Below are 18,444 nucleotides of genomic sequence, written 5' to 3'. Positions count from 1 at the left end.
TCCCCTCTGTTGGAAAAAACTGGACCGGTTCTTTACCTCTGCTTCTTGGACTCTTTCTTATCCCAATTCATTGGTGTATTCTCTTGTCAAACCAATCTCTGATCACATCCCCTGTGTTATTGCTATTGACACAAAAATTCCAAGATCAAATATCTTCAGGTTTGAAAACTACTGGTTACAGCATAGTGATTTTATGCAAATTGTGAAAAAAGCTTGGGACATTCCTGTTAATCATTCAAACAGTGCCAAAAGGATCAATGCAAAGTTAAAAAATTTGAGAAGGGCTATTAAGCTGTGGTCCAAAAATCTTCCTTGTCTGAAAATTTTGATAAAAAGTGTCAATGAAGTAATTGATTTTCTTGATGTGATGGAGGAGACAAGAAACTTATCAGTAGAGGAAAATTGTTTAAGAGATTTGCTAAAGTCTCATGTGCTCACTCTCTTAAAAAACCAGAAGATTTACTGGAAGCAAAGAGGAAAGATCAAATGGGTAAAATTAGGAGATGAAAATACAAAGTTTTTCCATACTAGGGCAACAATCAATTTTAGGCACAACAAGATTGCTGTTCTGCAAAATGATGACCTTGCTGATATAACTGATCATGATGAGCAAGCAGAAATCCTTTGGAAAGCTTTCAAAGAAAGGATGGGCACATCTGGCAATTCTTCTATGCAATTCAATTTAGAGGATCTTTGTGAACCAATCTCTAGTGATATGAGAAATTCCCTTGAAAAACCTTTTGAGAAGAAGGAAGTTGAGGACATTGTAAATTTTTTGCCAAATGACAAATCTCCAGGACCTGATGGTTTTAATAATGAGTTCATTAAGAGTTGTTGGCCTATCATTGGTGATGATATATTCTCTTTGGTTACTGACTTCTACAAAGGAGAGGTGGATCTGTAAAGTATAAATACTTCTTTCATCACACTTATTGCCAAGAATGATTATCCTTTAAATGCTGGTGACTATAGACCAATATCTCTGCTAAACTCAGTACTCAAAATAATCACCAAGCTCTTGGCAAACATATTACAAAAAATTATCCTAAAAATTGTGCACAAAAACCAATATGGGTTCCTAAAGAGTAGATCAATCCAGGATTGCCTAGGATGGGCATTTGAATACTTATACCAATGCCATAAGTCCAAAGAGGAAATTCTCATTCTCAAATTGGATTTTGCCAAGGCTTTTGACACTATTGATCATTCAACCATTATTGATATTCTAAAAGCAAAAGGTTTTGGAGAGAAATGGTTAAAATGGATTCACCTCATCCTGAGCTCTGGTACTTCAGTTGTTTTGTTAAATGGAGTGCCTGGGAAAAAAATTACTGCAAGAGAGGTGTCAGACGAGGAGACCCATTATCACCTCTGCTGTTTGTCCTTGCTGCTGACCTTCTGCAATCAATCCTAAATAGAGCCCTGATGCTTGGTCTTGTCTCTATGCCAATTGCATGTCCTTCCTGTCCTGATTTCCCTGTGATTCAATATGCTGATGACACTCTGGTAATTGTTAAAGCTGATGCCACATAGTTGATTTGCTTAAAAGCTCTCCTGCAATCCTTTGCCACCTCTACTGAGCTAAAAGTCAATTATAGCAAATCCAATATGATACCCATCAATGTGAATGAACAGAGACTACATCACTATGCACTCACTTTGAATTGCCAGACTGGGAGTCTTCCTTTCACTTACCTTGGTTTGCCTCTGGGACTTACTAAACCTTCCATTGAACACTTCTTACCAATGGTTCAAAGAGTACAAAGAAGACTGTGTGGTATTGTGGATATTATGAATTATGGTGGAAAACTTCTTATGGTTAAATCAGTCCTTGCTTCTCTACCTATTTTCTTTATGTGTTGCCTGGATGTCCCAGTTACAATTAAGGAGCAAGTACAAAAATACATGAGACACTGCTTATGGAGGAAAAAGGCTAATGATGTACAAGCTGGAGGTTCTGCCCTGGTTGCTTGGAAAAAGATTTGCAGACCAAAACAATAAGGAGAGCTTGGTGTTCTAAATCTAGACCTACAAAATAAAGCTTTGCTTCTTAAGAATGTTCATAAACTGTTTAACAGAGAATATACTCCGTGGGTGAACTTAATTTTGAATTCATATTATGCATCTGGAGCAGTTCCTGGGCAAAGATTAGTAGGCTCCTTTTGGTGGAGAGCACACCTGAAATTATTGGACAGCTATAAAGCACTGGCTAGATGTAACATTGGAGATGGAAAGAGTGTTTTCTTCTGGGGGGATTTGTGGAATGATCAATGTCTGCACCAGAAATTTCCACACTTAATCACTTTTGCAAAAAAAACAAATATTTCGGTCAATGAGGTCCTTAATGAATACACAGAAGATCTTTTCAATCTACCATTGTCTTAAGAAGCTTTTGAAGAATTTAATGACTTGGAGGTTATTTGTCAAGAAGCTATGGAAAAGGTGCTCTCAGAAGAAAAAGATTCCTGGTCATACATTTGGGGAAACTCTGTTTTTTCTTCACAAAAAGCATACAAAGCTCTTATTGGATCCCAACCAACAGTTCCCCTATATTCATGGATATGGAAAACATCTTGCCAAGCAAAGCATAAGTTTTTCTTCTGGCTACTGCTCAATGATAGGCTCAATACTAGAAATCTGCTTGGGAGAAAGAAAATGATCTTGCAATGTTATAACTGTGCAACCCTGGAATGTAACAGAGAAGAAACTCTTCAACACCTCTTTTGGACATGCCCTTTTGCAGAAGAATGCTGGAATTTTATCTGCCCCACTCGACAAAGAAACCTCTCTGTAAATGAAGCATTCCAAGATATAAAAGATTCTTTAAAACTCCCTTTCTCGATGGAAATTATTATCTTAGCTTCCTGGGCACTCTGGATGACAAGAAACAACAAGATCTTCCGAGGGCAAAGTGCAAGTTTTCGGGGTTGGAAATCTATTTACATGGAAGAACTCAAACTCCTTGCTCATAGAATGAAAAAGAAGCACAAGGCTTGTTATGACTCTTGGTTAACCTCTGTAGTGTAGTTTTTCTTTTTTTCTTTTCTTTTTCTTCTTTTTTTTGTAAATATGCATGTACAGTTTACTTTATATTTATAAAAATTGCAGTGGGAGCCTTTCCCACTGTTTTACCTCAAAAAAAATAGAGGGATGGGACCACGGGCCAAAAGCTGGTGGTACTGGTATGGGGCATCGCTAGACCCGAAGACAGGGAGGTGTGTTCACCGGAAGAAAGTGTTTACTCCCACCGCCGCCCTTATTAAAGCAATGGACGAAGCTCAAGAGGGGAAGATCAAGTTCAACAGAGAGAACGACGCGCTGACAATAGCCCTCGGGAATCCTGAACACCCAGGACGTGTACGAGGCAAAGGCGCCATTCCGTGGAAAGTAGGGTTTCCCAGGACAATGACCCGTATAGTTACAAAAGCCATAAGAGAAAGACGAATTGGGATGCTGATCGTATGGGGAGGATGGAAGTGGAACTATTTGAGTTGAAGCAGATGGTGCAGGAAATTGTAAAAGACAAACGATCGGAAGGGCCACATGAAGATCGTGCATCGGATGTCAGAAGCCAGCAGCGGCGAAGCGGCGTGGCTTCCACGGGGGCCCCGGATGGTGCTAATGCACCCTTGGCCCCGGGTGGTGCTAATGCACCGACGATCGAGATTCGTGCACCGGAGCCTCACTACCCCGTGGACGATGTAAAGGAGATGAAATAATGTGAGCGGCATCATCCAATGGGGAACATTTCCATGAAGGTAGCGATCGGCAGCGCTTTACCTTGTACACCTGGAGCACTACACTTCAACAACCCCATTGCAGATGGCTATGCTTGTGTCACGGTGGAAGACATAGTCCAAGGGTGCGAGGACCTGTAGATTGACTATGCTACACCCGAAGGGAAGAAAAAACTTCGAGATGTCAAGCGCTAATTTGTTCTATGGAAAAAGAAGTGCATCAAGTTTCCAGGCGAGGCGCCAAGGCCACCGACCCCGAGGAATCACCCAACAAATCCACCCCCCTCCGGTGGTGGTGGTTGGGGTGGTGGTCCACCTACACCTCCTTCACGTCAGCCGACGCCGCCCCCCAATCCACCTCCGGCGGGTAAGCAGCCACCGCCCCCCAGTCTGCCTTCGGCGGGTACGCCACCACCCAGTCCACCTCCAGTAAAGAAGAAGCAGAAGCAGGGGGTTACGAAGGACAACAAGGCAACCCCCTCCTGGACTATTAATGTAACAACCCAACTTTTGTGCCTTGCTTAAAATTTTGGGATACAAATTTTTGGGTCAACAAAAACTTTTTCTATCTTTAAAATTTTGCATGCATATAGTTGATATTGCAATTGATTGTCGGATGTGTGTGTTTGTCACTTGTAGAAATTACATTTTTGTGTGAATCTCTAACACCCTAAAACCCTTTTACATGAGAACTCCTTCTTATTTCTGGTTTGAATTAAGTACACCATGACAAAATCCTTGAGCATGTGATCATGATCTCCCAAGATCATATTTATTCCAAATTTCCATCCTCCAAATTTCTTCCATCATGCCTCAAAAATTCATACTCAAAAATTCTCCAAGCAAGTACCCATTGAATCATCATTATTTGTCCTATTCTTGCATTTGATCACGCATTAGAGATTGTTCTCAAAATTGCAAACAAATGGGAAAAGAGGAGATGGCCATGCCGGCCATCACACGACCACTCTTCCCTTGTCTCTCTCCCATTTCTCTTCACCCTCCAAACCATCAGCACTATGGACAGAAAATTCGACCTTCTCTCTCCACTCTCTCACTCCTCAACCACTGCTCACATGTGTGTGCTTCCCCTTGTCATCACGTGAATGAGAAGAAGATTGGAGAGAAGAGGTGGCCGGGGATGATCTGGTGGTCATACCACTTCTGGCCTCCTTCCAAGTGAATGAGGACAACCTCTGAGGTTCCTGCACGTCCTACATCTCCCTCCTGTCCCTCCCCTATCTACCTAGGCCACCCTTCGGTCCCATCTCGCCCTTGGTCACCCGCATGAGGACAGCTCGCCTTTCTCTTCCCTCTGCTGCGCGTGCACGCGACGCCAGCATGTCATCGAGGCTTGCTGCATCCTTCTGAACCTCCTGGACAACTCCATGGCCACCCTTTCTTACTCCCCCTCGCTGACACGCACTCGCCACCCACCAGTAGTCACCGTACACGCCGGCAATGACACGGCCACGGTGGCGACCTCACCCTCCCGCGTGTGTGCCCTTGAGCAACCGTGGCATGCGAGAGATTCACGAGTCTCAGCGACAAGCACACCGCTGTCCCCTCCCATCTCCCTGCACGCCACCATCGTCGACACGCCCTGTCAATCCGTCGAGCACCCTGCTGGCAGCCACGCCGCGCGTCTGTCTCCCTCTCCTGGCCGCTGCAGACGCGAGCGTCGCGCCAACGCTTGGACAGAGGCACGAGGGAGCAGCGCCACCGCCCTTTTCCACCTATCCTAGCTTGCCGCCCCTTTTTCCTTCTCGCCGGACTGGGTGCACCGTGCACCGCGTGGCCCCGTATAAATTGGTGCAGCACCCCTCCTGCTTGACCCCTACGACCCAGAATCCCTCCTCCATCACCAGACTACCTCCCACGCGGAGAGGAGCGTAGCTCCTCCCTGCCGACCGTGAGCTCGCTCGGCGTCGGCGAGCCGGTGAAGGTTGCCGACGCGGAAACCCCGCCATTTCTTCCCTTCTAATTCTATCCGTACTCTCTTGATGCTCCCAACTCTCCTCGTACTCATGCACGCCACCATTTCTTCCAGGGACCCCTGTAGAGGACGGCATCCCGAACAGCAGCCCGTGGCCTTCGCCGTCAATCGCCGGAGAAGAGGTCTCCGTTCTGGCCACCACCACCTCCACTGGAAAGCCCATCCTCGACTCGTTCTAACGCACCCCTTTTCGTTTCCCAGGACCGCCTGTAGCCGCCGGCGTTCCGAACAGCGTCGACGCCGTCGTCAACGTCCGCCAGAAAAAGTCCCTCTGTTTCCGCCGCCGCGACCACCATTCGACGGAGAACGCTCCTCCGCTTCCAACGCGCCCGGTCCCGTCGTCATCTGCGCAGCGAGGTGAGCTCCCCAGCCTCCGCCGGTTCCCAGAGTGCCGCCGGTGCACATCGTGCACGCGTGCATGGCGCGGGAGGACGACGCTCAGCGGCCGTCGATCCTCACTTGATCGGACGGCCGCATGCGCCCCTGGCCCCGCCGTTTCTGCCGCTGGGCCCGGCCGCGGGATTTGAATCCCGGGCTCTCCCGCGCAGCGCCAGCCGATCTGGGCCGGATCTGGCCAGGCCCAGTCATCCCGGCCCGATCCCCTTTATTTCTTTTTCGGTTATAAATCTGTCAGTGAACTCCTGCTTAGTTTTTAAATCACCAAAAATTCATCAAGTGACCAAATTTATTGATTCAAAGTTCTAAATGCTCACAAATGAAATCTCTACCACAAATAATTACTTGCATGTGATTTAGTGTGGTGATTATGTGCTGATAAATAGAAACCTAAAATGTATCTGATTGTGTATTTTAATTATTGTGTAAGATTTATAAAACCTTTCTGCATGAAGTTAATTTTGATGTAAAGTAGATTTAAGTAGATTTATTTTGGCACTAGCCCCACATGTAGGAGCTTCGTGTATTTGAATTGTTTTAGAAAACAAGATCTTTCTAGAGAGCTAGTAAATGATTTTTAATTTGAAAAATAATAATGATTTTGAAAAAAACCCAAGTGCTAATGGTAGATATATCTATAGGGTAATTCTGTGCCAAAGGAAATATTTTTACGAGTGATAGTTTACTTTCAAGAATTTAAGTACTTAAACAGTATATCTTTTCAGTATTTTGTTTTTATAAAATCATTTACAAATCAGAAAAATACCAAACCAGTGGGGTTAGTTCACATTTAGTATCACTTATCCAGGGGTATGCTTGGTGTTGGTTGGTGATGCTCTGATACTGGTGTGCCTTGTTGTTTGTATGCTCAGGTTTCTTCCTTAGTTGATTTACCTAGGTCATTTAAAAGATTATTTGCATGTGATTCTTGTGCATGTGTACTCTACATGTTATTAGCTTTCAGTAGGTATGCTGCATGCATTTTTATGACATACAGAAAGATTTAGACCATTTAAATGGTTCCTAAGTCATTTCTGGAATTGCAAAAATCATATCTTTTGTTTTAAAAATAATAAATGGGTGAAACCACTTTCAGTAGCTTGCATTAGTAAACCTTTACATACTGTGATTTTACCAAATTTTTATGTGAATTATTCTGGTGTGGTTTGTTGATTGGGTATTGCTTGTTGTTTTTCTTTTTGCGACGCTAGATTCGAACGCCGCCGGAAACGGAGGAGAAGGAGACTTTGGAGGAACTGAAGAGGAAGACCAGGGGCACTTTGCTGATCAAGGCAAGCCACCTTTTGATGCATCTCTGATCCTACATATACCTTGTTCTTGCATTATTCCAGGTTTTGCAAAGTGCATGTTTTTCATTTATTATTGTCGGTGGTTAGCGCCACCGGAGTTTTAATTAATCCACCCTTAGGGTGCAGACCTCATTGGAACCTACTGATCCCCATCTTAATAGTGATATGGTGCTTATCACCTTATCATCCTTGTCGCCGATTTTCAAGAAAAGGTGGACTATAGGTTGGGAGCCCTTGTGAAAAAGTTTTGGAAAATGTTTTCCTAGAAAGATGTTTTTCGAAAACCTTGGAATGGGGTAGCCCTGCCCAAGCGGGAGTTTGAAAATGAAGAGCTGATTTGCAAAAGTGATTTTTGCTGGAATAAAGTGGACATAAAAAGGTTTTCGAAAACTTCGGTGCCTTGGGTACTTAACCTGACCAATTAGACAGTGCAACCATATTACCCCAAAGTGGGCACGGGGCGTAGTGTAGTAGTTTGTCTCGCCTTAGACCGAGTCCCGCAAGTGTAGTGGCAGTCCGACCATGGACGCTTCGACCGGGGTTCTTCCCATGAGAAGGGACGCAACCCATTTGCCTGTTCGAGTACGCGGGGTACAACTTATGAGCTCCCATTGAAAGATGCCTAGTGGTTGAACGGCATTCCGGAGGGTCGGGTGTGCCGGGGACTTTGCAACTCCCGGGTAAACGGCATCCCGGACTCGGTGTTGGGAGGTACATCTCATTCGGCATGTCTTAGGCTAAGGCGAGCAAGCGAAAAACTGCGATCGGTTATCCGAACCTCGCGTTTTGACGCTTGGTGAACCAGGGATGATCCCGGCGGACTTATCGGATCTTATGGTGAAAGTGTACAACCTCTGCAGAGTGAAAACTATTCGAATAGCCGCGTCCGCGGTCATGGACGGTTGTGAAGGCATGATACCTACGCTGAAGAGTTTTTGTTTTACAAATGTTTTCAAAGAAAAGATTTTGAAAAGTACCGGGAAGGTACAGGAAAATGCCGTGGGATCGGAGGAAATGTACCTGAGAGGTACGGTGGAAAGTGGTACAGTTGTTTTGGCCATTTCGAGGGCCGGGAAAATAAATTGGGTCACCCTTACCTATTAGTCTTTAAAATGACAATTGTTTTCAAAAAGGTTTTCAACAAAGTTACAAAGATATCTTATTCTCGAGAGAAACTCTCTCTCGCTCTTTGTCGCCTTAGTTAGTGCATGTTCCTTGCTACTGCCATATTGCATATCCTTTATTTCTCTCTAAGGTGGTTTGCGAGTACATTCAAACGTACTCATTGGCATTGTTGTCCTGGCTATTTACTTGGCCGGACTTTGAAGAGGAGTACTACGAAGAAGAAGACTACGACGCCGAAGACGCGAACTAGGACGCTCTCCCGGCCGGCCGCCTGTAGGGTAAAGGCCTGACTTGGGTTCCACCGCTGTTTGAAGTCGAATAAATTCCGCTGCTGTTTGTTGAACTTCGGCCTTGATGGTCTATGATGTAAGACTTCCGTAATATCTGTAATTCGGTACTGTAATGGATGATGTAATCTGATATCAGTTCGGTTATGTATTCACGATGGAATGATCTTGGGATCGTGAAATTGTATGCATAACAGGAGTTCTGGACTGGTAAGTCCGGGGCCCCACAGAGCTGGTATCAGAGCCATCCTGACTGTAGGAGACCTTAGTTAGCATGGGCGTTAGTTAGGAAAAATACTACTTTGATAAAATTATTTACTAAAATTGTTTTCCTACATACTAGAAGTTTAGCTTCTATCTTTCTTACGCTTTCAAAAACTTCTAATTCTCACCCCTCTGATTTCTAGCGACTTTGAAAGTTGTTATTCTACTATTTCATCCTCTTCCAAGCCTATATATTTGGCGATGTTCCCCCAACTCAGATTCACCGGACTCGAGGTATTGAAGACATGACAAGCTCAGTTGCTTCGAATAGGATACCCCAAATATTAGGTGTCCCTTGAGACTAGTCCTATGCGCGATTCATGTAGTGTTGTAGTTTCCGAAGTGTTAGCTTGATTGTTTGGATATGATGGTTGTGTGATGCTATTTTGTGCCTTGGCACCCCTGCTATATTATGCTATCATTTACCTACCTTGCTTTTGCGTGTTTTCGTTTTCAAAATTATGCATTTTTAACAAGCCCGCCCCTTTTAAGTGGCTTCCCATCTCTTTGTTTCCCCATTAATATCTGAATCCACACCTCTCCAGGATGGTTGAAACCCGTAGCGGAAATGCCAGCGGGTCAGACCAAAACCCCCCTCCACCTCCGGACCCAACCATGGCGCAACTTCTGCGCCTTATGATGGAAGACCGTGAGGCAGCCCGTGCAGAGCGCCAAGCTAACCTTGCTACCCTTCAGCACCTCGCTCAGCTTGCTACTGGAAACGCCAACAACAATAATGGCGGGAACGGGAATGGAGACCACCGCTCTAAACTGAAGGATTTCCAGAGCACCAACCCTCCTGTTTTCGCCAAGTGCACTGAACCTCTCGACGCTGATGATTGGCTTCGCACCATAGAGAACAACCTGGAAGTCGCCGGAGTTGGCGATGATGAGAAGGTGTTGTTCGCCACTCACTTCCTTTCTGGACCTGCACGCGCTTGGTGGGAGAATGTCAAAGCTATTCAAGCTGAAGGACACGTCATCAACTGGGAAGAATTCAAGGCCAAGTTTCGCAAGACCCACATTCCATCGGGACTAATCAAGCTCACGAAGGACAAATTCATGAATCTAAGGCAAGGAAGCATGTCTGTGGTGGAATACATGGACAAGTTCACCACTCTGTCCAGGTATGCTCCAGAAGACACCGACACAGAAGAGAAGAAGAAGGATCGCTTTCTGAATGGTCTGCATGATGAGATGCAGAGTATCCTTGTGGCTGTTCCATACCCTGATCTTGAGTCGCTGGTAGATGCTTCTATCATGGTTGAGAGCAAGCGCAAGAATGCGTTTGAGAACCGCAAGCGTAAGGCGATGCTGCAACAAGGCAGCTCCAGCACTCAGCGACCCCGCAGTTTCCCTCCACCCGAGCCGGTGCCCCAACAGCAGAGAGCACCACCCCCTGCACCTCGCCCCAACAACCCCTACCGCAACTACAACCCTCAGTGTCCTGGAGGAAGCAACTTGAATCCCAACTACAACCGCCAGAACAACACTATCCGCATCCCCACCAATGGATGCTACACATGCGGACAACCGGGTCATTTCTCCAAGGAGTGTGCCAACAGGATGAACACTGCACAGCGCCCCAATGCACCCAAGCCAGATCAGGGACAAGCCCGCGCTACTACCGGAAGGAACCAGAACCAGAAGAAGCCAGCTGGACCAGCTAGGGGACACCTCAACCACGTCAACGCTGAAGAAGCTCAGGAAGCTCCGGATATCGTTCTGGGTACGTTCCCCGTCAACTCAGTGTCCTCGACTGTTTTGTTTGATTCCGGAGCATCGCATTCTTTCGTTACCAAGCCTTTCGTGAGAAAAGGAGGTTTAACCCCCACCCCTTGAAGCGACCTATGCTCGTACAAATCCTCGGAGCCACCAGCAGAAACCCGGAGTTCTTGCAAAGAAGTTCCCATAGATATTCAGGGGAAGCGTTTCCACGCCAATCTGATAGTGTTGGGTGAGCAAGGTCTGGAAGTTATTTTAGGAATGGATTGGATGGTGAAGTATAAGGGTCACATAGATTGTGTTCGCCGAGCCATAATCCTGACTGCTGAGGACGGTGAAGTAGTTGAGCATGTGGCGACCATGCCATCATCGAAGGCCTTATGCAAGAAGAGTGCCGCTAGTCCAGCCCTACATGAAGTACCCATAGCTTGTGAGTACCCTGAGGTTTTACCCGATGAGTTACCCGGTATGCCCCCTGATCGGGATATCGAGTTTATCATCGAGCTAGTTCCCGGAACTGCTCCCATCGCTCAGCGACCTTACCGGATGAACCCCCAAGAGTTAGTGGAGTTGAAGAAGCAGTTGGATGATATGTTGAGGAAAGGGTTGATTCGCCCGAGCGCATCACCCTGGGGATCTCCCGTTATCTTTGTAGATAAGCGGGACGGTACTATCCGCCTGTGCGTGGATTACCGGAAATTGAATGATATCACCATCAAGAACAAATACCCCCTCCCGAAGATTGAAGATTTGTTCGACCAGATGAATGGCGCCCGAGTTTTCTCTAAGATAGATCTCCGAACTGGTTATCATCAACTCAAAGTCCGAGAGTCAGACATTCCCAAGACTGCCTTCACCACACGGTATGGACTTTTTGAATATACCGTGATGTCCTTCGGACTAACCAATGCCCCTGCCTATTTCATGAATCTCATGAACAAGGTGTTCATGAAGTACCTCGACAAGTTCGTCGTGGTTTTTATCGACGATATTCTGATCTACTCCAAGAATGAAGAAGAGCATGCTGAACATCTGCGGATTGTTTTGGGAACTCTCCGAGACCATCAGCTCTACGCCAAGTTTAGTAAATGTGAATTTTGGCTGAAAGAAGTAGGATTCCTTGGTCATGTCATTTCTGCCGGAGGAGTGTCAGTCGACCCGTCCAAAATTTAGTCCATCATGGAGAAGAAGGCCCCAACCAATCAGACCGAAGTCCGCGCCTTTCTAGGATTGGCGGGTTATTACCGCAAGTTCGTTGAGGGATTCTCCAGCATTGCGAGACCCTTAACGCAGCTATTGAAAAAGGATAAGAAGTTCGAATGGACCGACAAATGTGAGGCCAGCTTTCAGGAACTCAAGAAGAGATTAGTTACAACCCCCATCTTGACCATGCCTGATATCACCAAGGATTTTGATGTGTATTGTGATGCATCGAAACTTGGTCTGGGTAGCGTGTTGATGCAAGAAGGCAAGGTGATAGCCTATTTATCCAGACAACTTCGACCGCACGAGATGAATTACCCCACGCATGACCTAGAGCTTGATGCGGTAGTTCACGCCCTGAAGACCTGGCGTCATTATTTAGTTGGGAATCGCTGCGAGATCTACACCGATCACAAGAGCCTGAAGTATATTTTCACTCAGCGGGAGCTGAATATGAGGCAGAGCCGATGGATGGAGCTCATCAAGGATTACGACCTCGGCATTCATTATCACCCTGGTAAAGCCAATGTCGTAGCTGATGCCCTTAGTCGAGAGCCATGTTCGTTGAATGCTCTCATCAAGGTTGCTCAACCCAAGCTATATGAAGAACTTGAGGAGTTCGGCCTCGAGTTGGTCAGCCATGGTTTCCTGGCAAATCTGGAGTTGAAGCCTACTTTATTCGACCAGATCAAGGAAGCTCAAGTGGGTCATGAGAGCATTGAAGGAATTAAGCGTAGAATGGATAGGGAAGAAGTTCCTAGCTTCACCATTGATGCCGAAGGAGTTTTATGGTACAAGGGACGCCTCTGTGTGCCCAATATTGAAGACCTGAAGCAACTCATCATGAAGGAAGCTCACGACACCCCCTACTCAATCCACCCCGGAGGAACCAAAATGTATCAAGATCTAAAGAAGCAATTCTGGTGGCACGGTATGAAGCGAGAGATAGCGTTTTTCATTGCCCGATGTGATGTGTGCCAGAAAGTGAAGGCTGAGCATCAGCGACCAGCTGGACTACTCCAGCCACTCAAAGTCCCTGAATGGAAATGGGAAGAAGTTGGAATGGATTTCATTACTGGACTTCCTAAGTCTCAGCGTGGTCATGACTCCATCTGGTTCATCATCGATCGACTTACCAAAGTAGCTCACTTTATCCCCGTCAAGACCACTTATCATGGAACACAACTAGCCGACCTATACATATCCAGGATTGTGAGTCTTCACGGTGTTCCTAAGCGGATCGTATCGGATCGTGGTACCCAATTCACCTCCAGTACTCGGAAAAGCTTGCATGAAGCCCTCGGGACAAACCTGTCTTTCAGTACCGCTTATCATCCACAGACCGAAGGTCAAACCGAAAGAGTGAATCAGATCCTCGAAGATATGCTTCGTGCTTGTGTCCTCGCCTATGGAGCAAAATGGGAAGACTGTCTACCCTTCGCCGAGTTCTCTTACAACAACAGTTACCAAGCCAGCCTGCAGATGGCCCCCTTCGAAGCCTTATATGGTCGCCGTTGTCGAACCCCTCTCAACTGGTCCGAGACTGGAGATAGTAAAGTTTTTGGACCTGGCCACCTCCGTGAAGCCGAAGAACAAGTTCAACTGATTCGTGACCACCTCAAGGCCGCTCAATCCCGTCAGAAGAGTTATGCTGATTCCAAGCGTCGCGGATTGACCCTTAATATTGGAGATTATGTCTATCTTCGTGTCACCCCACTCAAAGGAATGCAACGGTTTCATGTTAAGGGTAAGCTGGCGCCAAGATATATTGGACCCTTCAAGATCCTCGATCGACGAGGAGAAGTTTCTTACAAGTTGGAACTGCCCGCCGAGCTAGCAGATTTCCACGATATCTTCCATATCTCTCTCCTTCGACGATGCCTCCAAGTACCTGACAAGCCGGAGTCGTTCAAGAACATCGATTATCGCACCCTCGACCTCAACACCGACTTAACCTACCGCGAGGTACCCCTTCGGATTTTTGAAGAAGCTATCCGTCTCACCCGAAGAAGAAAGATCAAATTCTGTAAGGTCCAGTGGACTAATCACTCCGAGGAAGAAGCCACTTGGGAACAAGAGGATCAACTTCGGAAAGACTTTCCAGCACTCTTCAGTTCATAGCCACCGAATCTCGAGGACGAGATTCATTTTAAGGGGGGAAGGTTTGTAACAACCCAACTTTTGTGCCTTGCTTAAAATTTTGGGATACAAATTTTTGGGTCAACAAAACCTTTTTCTATCTTTAAAATTTTGCATGCATATAGCTGATATTGCAATTGATTGTCGGATGTGTGTGTTTGTCACTTGTAGAAATTACATTTTTGTGTGAATCTCTAACACCCTAAAACCCTTTTACATGAGAACTCCTTCTTATTTCTGGTTTGAATTAAGTACACCATGACAAAATCCTTGAGCATGTGATCATGATCTCCCAAGATCATATTTATTCCAAATTTCCATCCTCCAAATTTCTTCCATCATGCCTCAAAAATTCATACTCAAAAATTCTCCAAGCAAGTACCCATTGAATCATCATTATTTGTCCTATTCTTGCATTTGATCACGCATTAGAGATTGTTCTCAAAATTGCAAACAAATGGGAAAAGAGGAGATGGCCATGCCGGCCATCACACGACCACTCTTCCCTTGTCTCTCTCCCATTTCTCTTCACCCTCCAAACCATCAGCACTATGGACGAGAAAATTCGACCTTCTCTCTCCACTCTCTCACTCCTCAACCACTGCTCACATGTGTGTGCTTCCCCTTGTCATCACGTGAATGAGAAGAAGATTGGAGAGAAGAGGTGGCCGGGGATGATCTGGTGGTCATACCACTTCTGGCCTCCTTCCAAGTGAATGAGGACAACCTCTGAGGTTCCTGCACGTCCTACATCTCCCTCCTGTCCCTCCCCTATCTACCTAGGCCACCCTTCGGTCCCATCTCGCCCTTGGTCACCCGCATGAGGACAGCTCGCCTTTCTCTTCCCTCTGCTGCGCGTGCACGCGACGCCAGCATGTCATCGAGGCTTGCTGCATCCTTCTGAACCTCCTGGACAACTCCATGGCCACCCTTTCTTACTCCCCCTCGCTGACACGCGCTCGCCACCCACCAGTAGTCACCGTGCACGCCGGCAATGACACGACCACGGTGGCAACCTCACCCTCCCGCGTGTGTGCCCTTGAGCAACCGTGGCATGCATTGGAGAGATTCACGAGTCTCAGCGACAAGCACACCGCCGTCCCCTCCCATCTCCCTGCACGCCACCATCGTCGACACGCCCCGTCAATCCGTCGAGCACCCTGCTGGCAGCCACGCCGCGCGTCTGTCTCCCTCTCCTGGCCGCTGCAGACGCGAGCGTCGCGCCAACGCTTGGACAGAGGCACGAGGGAGCAGCGCCACCGCCCTTTTCCACCTATCCCAGCTTGCCGCCCCTTTTTCTTCTCGCCGGACTGGGTGCACCGTGCACTGCACGGCCCCGTATAAATTGGTGCAGTACCCCTCCTGCTTGACCCCTACGCCCCAGAATCCCTCCTCCATCACCAGACTACCTCCCACGCGGAGAGGAGCGTAGCTCCTCCCTGCCGACCGTGAGCTCGCTCGGCGTCGGTGATACATCTCCGACGTATCGATAATTTCTTATGATCCATGCCATATTATTGATGATACCTACATGTTTTATGCACACTTTATGTCATATTCGTGCATTTTCTGGAACTAACCTATTAACAAGATGCCGAAGAGCCGCTTGTCATGTTTCGCTGTTTTTGGTTTCGGAAATCCTAGTAACGAAATATTCTCGGAATTGGACGAAATCAAGACCCAGGGTCCTATTTTGCCACGAACCTTCCAGAAGACCGAAAGGGATACGAAGTGGGGCCACGAGGGGCTGCCACCATAGGGCGGCGCGGCCCAGCCCTTGGCCGCGCCGACCTGTTGTGTGGGGCCCCCGTGTGGCCCCCCACGTTGCCCTTCCGCTTACTTAAAGCCTCCGTCGCGAAACCCCTGAGGCGAAAAACCACGATACGGAAAACCTTCCAGAGACGCCGCCGCCGCCAATCCCATCTCGGGGGATTCTGGAGATCTCCTCCAGCACCCTGCCGGAGAGGGGATTCATCTCCCGGAGGACTCTACACCGCCATGGTCGCCTCCGGAGTGATGAGTGAGTAGTTCACCCCTGGACTATGGGTCCATAGCAGTAGCTAGATGGTTGTCTTCTCCTCATTGTGCTTCATTGTTGGATCTTGTGAGCTGCCTAACATGATCAAGATCATCTATCTGTAATACTCTATGTTGTGTTTGTTGGGATCCGATGGATAGAGAATACCATGTTATGTTAATTATCAAGTTATTGCATATGTGTTGTTTATGATCTTGCATGCTCTCCGTTATTAGTAGAGGCTCTGGCCAAGTTTTTGTTCTTAACTCCAAGAGGGAGTATTTATGCTCGATAGTGGGTTCATGCCTGCATTGACACCGGGACGAGTGACGAAAGTTCTAAGGTTGTGTTGTGCTGTTGCCACTAGGGATAAAACATTGGCGCTATGTCCGAGGATGTAGTTGTCGATTACATTACGCACCATACTTAATGCAATTGTCTCGTTGCTTTGCAACTTAATACCGGAGGGGGTTCGGACGATAACCCGAAGGTGGACTTTTTAGGCATAGATGCGGTTGGATGGCGGTCTATGTACTTTGTCGTAATGCCCAATTAAATCTCACTATACTTATCATGACATGTATGTGCATTGTTATGCCCTCTCTATTTGTCAATTGCCCGACCGTAATTTGTTCACCCAACATGCTTTTATCTTATGGGAGAGACACCTTTAGTGAACTGTGGACCCCGGTCCATTCTTTTATACTCGAAATACAAATCTGCTCGCAATACTTGTTTTTACTCGTTTTCTCCGCAAACAATCATCTTCCACACAATACGGTTAATCCTTTGTTACAGCAAGCCGGTGAGATTGACAACCTCACCTGTTTCGTTGGGGCAAAGTACTTTGGTTGTGTTGTGCGGGTTCCACGTTGGCGCCGGAATCTCTGGTGTTGCGCCGCACTACATCCCGCCGCCATCAACCTTCAACGTGCTTCTTGGCTCCTCCTGGTTCGATAAACCTTGGTTTCTTTCTGAGGGAAAACTTCCTGCTGTGCGCATCATACCTTCCTCTTGGGGTTCCCAACGAACGTGTGAAATACACGCCATCAGCGGCGAGCCGGTGAAGGTTGCCGACGCGGAAACCCCGCCATTTCTTCCCTTCTAGGCTTCTATCCGTACTCTCTGGATGCTCCCAACTCTCCTCGTATTCATGCATGCCACCATTTCTTCCAGGGACCCCTGTAGAGGACGGCATCCCGAACAGCAGCCCGTGGCCGTCGCCGTCAATCGCCGGAGAAGAGGTCTCCGTTCTGGCCACCACCACCTCCACTGGAAAGCCCATCCTCGACTCGTTCTAGCGCACCCCTTTCCGTTTCCCAGGACCGCCTGTAGCCGCCGGCGTTCCGAACAGCGTCGACGCCGTCGTCAACGTCCGCCGAAAAAGTCCCTCTCGTTTCGCCGCCGCGACCACCATTCGACGGAGAACGCTCCTCCGCTTCCAGCGCGCCCGGTCCCGTCGTCATCTGCGCAGCGAGGTGAGCTCCCCAGCCTCCGCTGGTTCCCAGAGTGCCGCCGGTGCACATCGCGCACGCGTGCATGGCGCGGGAGGACGACGCTCAGCGGCCGTCGATCCTCACTTGATCGGACGGCCGCATGCGCCCCTGGCCCCGCCGTTTCGCCATCGGGCCCGGCCGCGGGATTTGAATCCCGGGCTCTCCCTGCGCAGCGCCCGGCCGATCTGGGCCGGATCTGGCCGGGCCCGATCATCCCGGCCCGATCCCCTTTATTTCTTTTTCGGTTATAAATCCGTCGTTGAACTCCTGCTTAGTTTTTAAATCACCAAAAATTCATCAAGTGACCAAATTTATTGATTCAAAGTTCTAAATGCTCACAAATGAAATCTCTACCACAAATAATTACTTGCATGTGATTTAGTGTGGTGATTATGTTCTGAGAAATAGAAACCTAAAATGTATCTGATTGTGTATTTTAATTATTGTGTAAGATTTATAAAACCTTTCTGCATGAAGTTAATTTTGATGTAAAGTAGATTTAAGTAGATTTATTTTGGCACTAGCCCCACATGTAGGAGCTTCCTGTATTTGAATTGTTTTAGAAAACAAGATCTTTCTAGAGAGCTAGTAAATGATTTTTAATTTGAAAAATAATAATTATTTTGAAACAAACCCAAGTGCTAATGGTAGATATATCTATAGGGTAATTTTGTGCCAAAGGAAATATTTTTACGAGTGATAGTTTATTTTCAAGAATTTAATTACTTAAACAGTATATCTTTTCAGTA

The sequence above is a fragment of the Lolium rigidum genome, chromosome 6 (assembly GCF_022539505.1).
Source record: "Lolium rigidum isolate FL_2022 chromosome 6, APGP_CSIRO_Lrig_0.1, whole genome shotgun sequence".
Classification (NCBI taxonomy): domain Eukaryota; kingdom Viridiplantae; phylum Streptophyta; class Magnoliopsida; order Poales; family Poaceae; genus Lolium; species Lolium rigidum.
Note: the sequence above shows the minus strand (reverse complement) of the source record.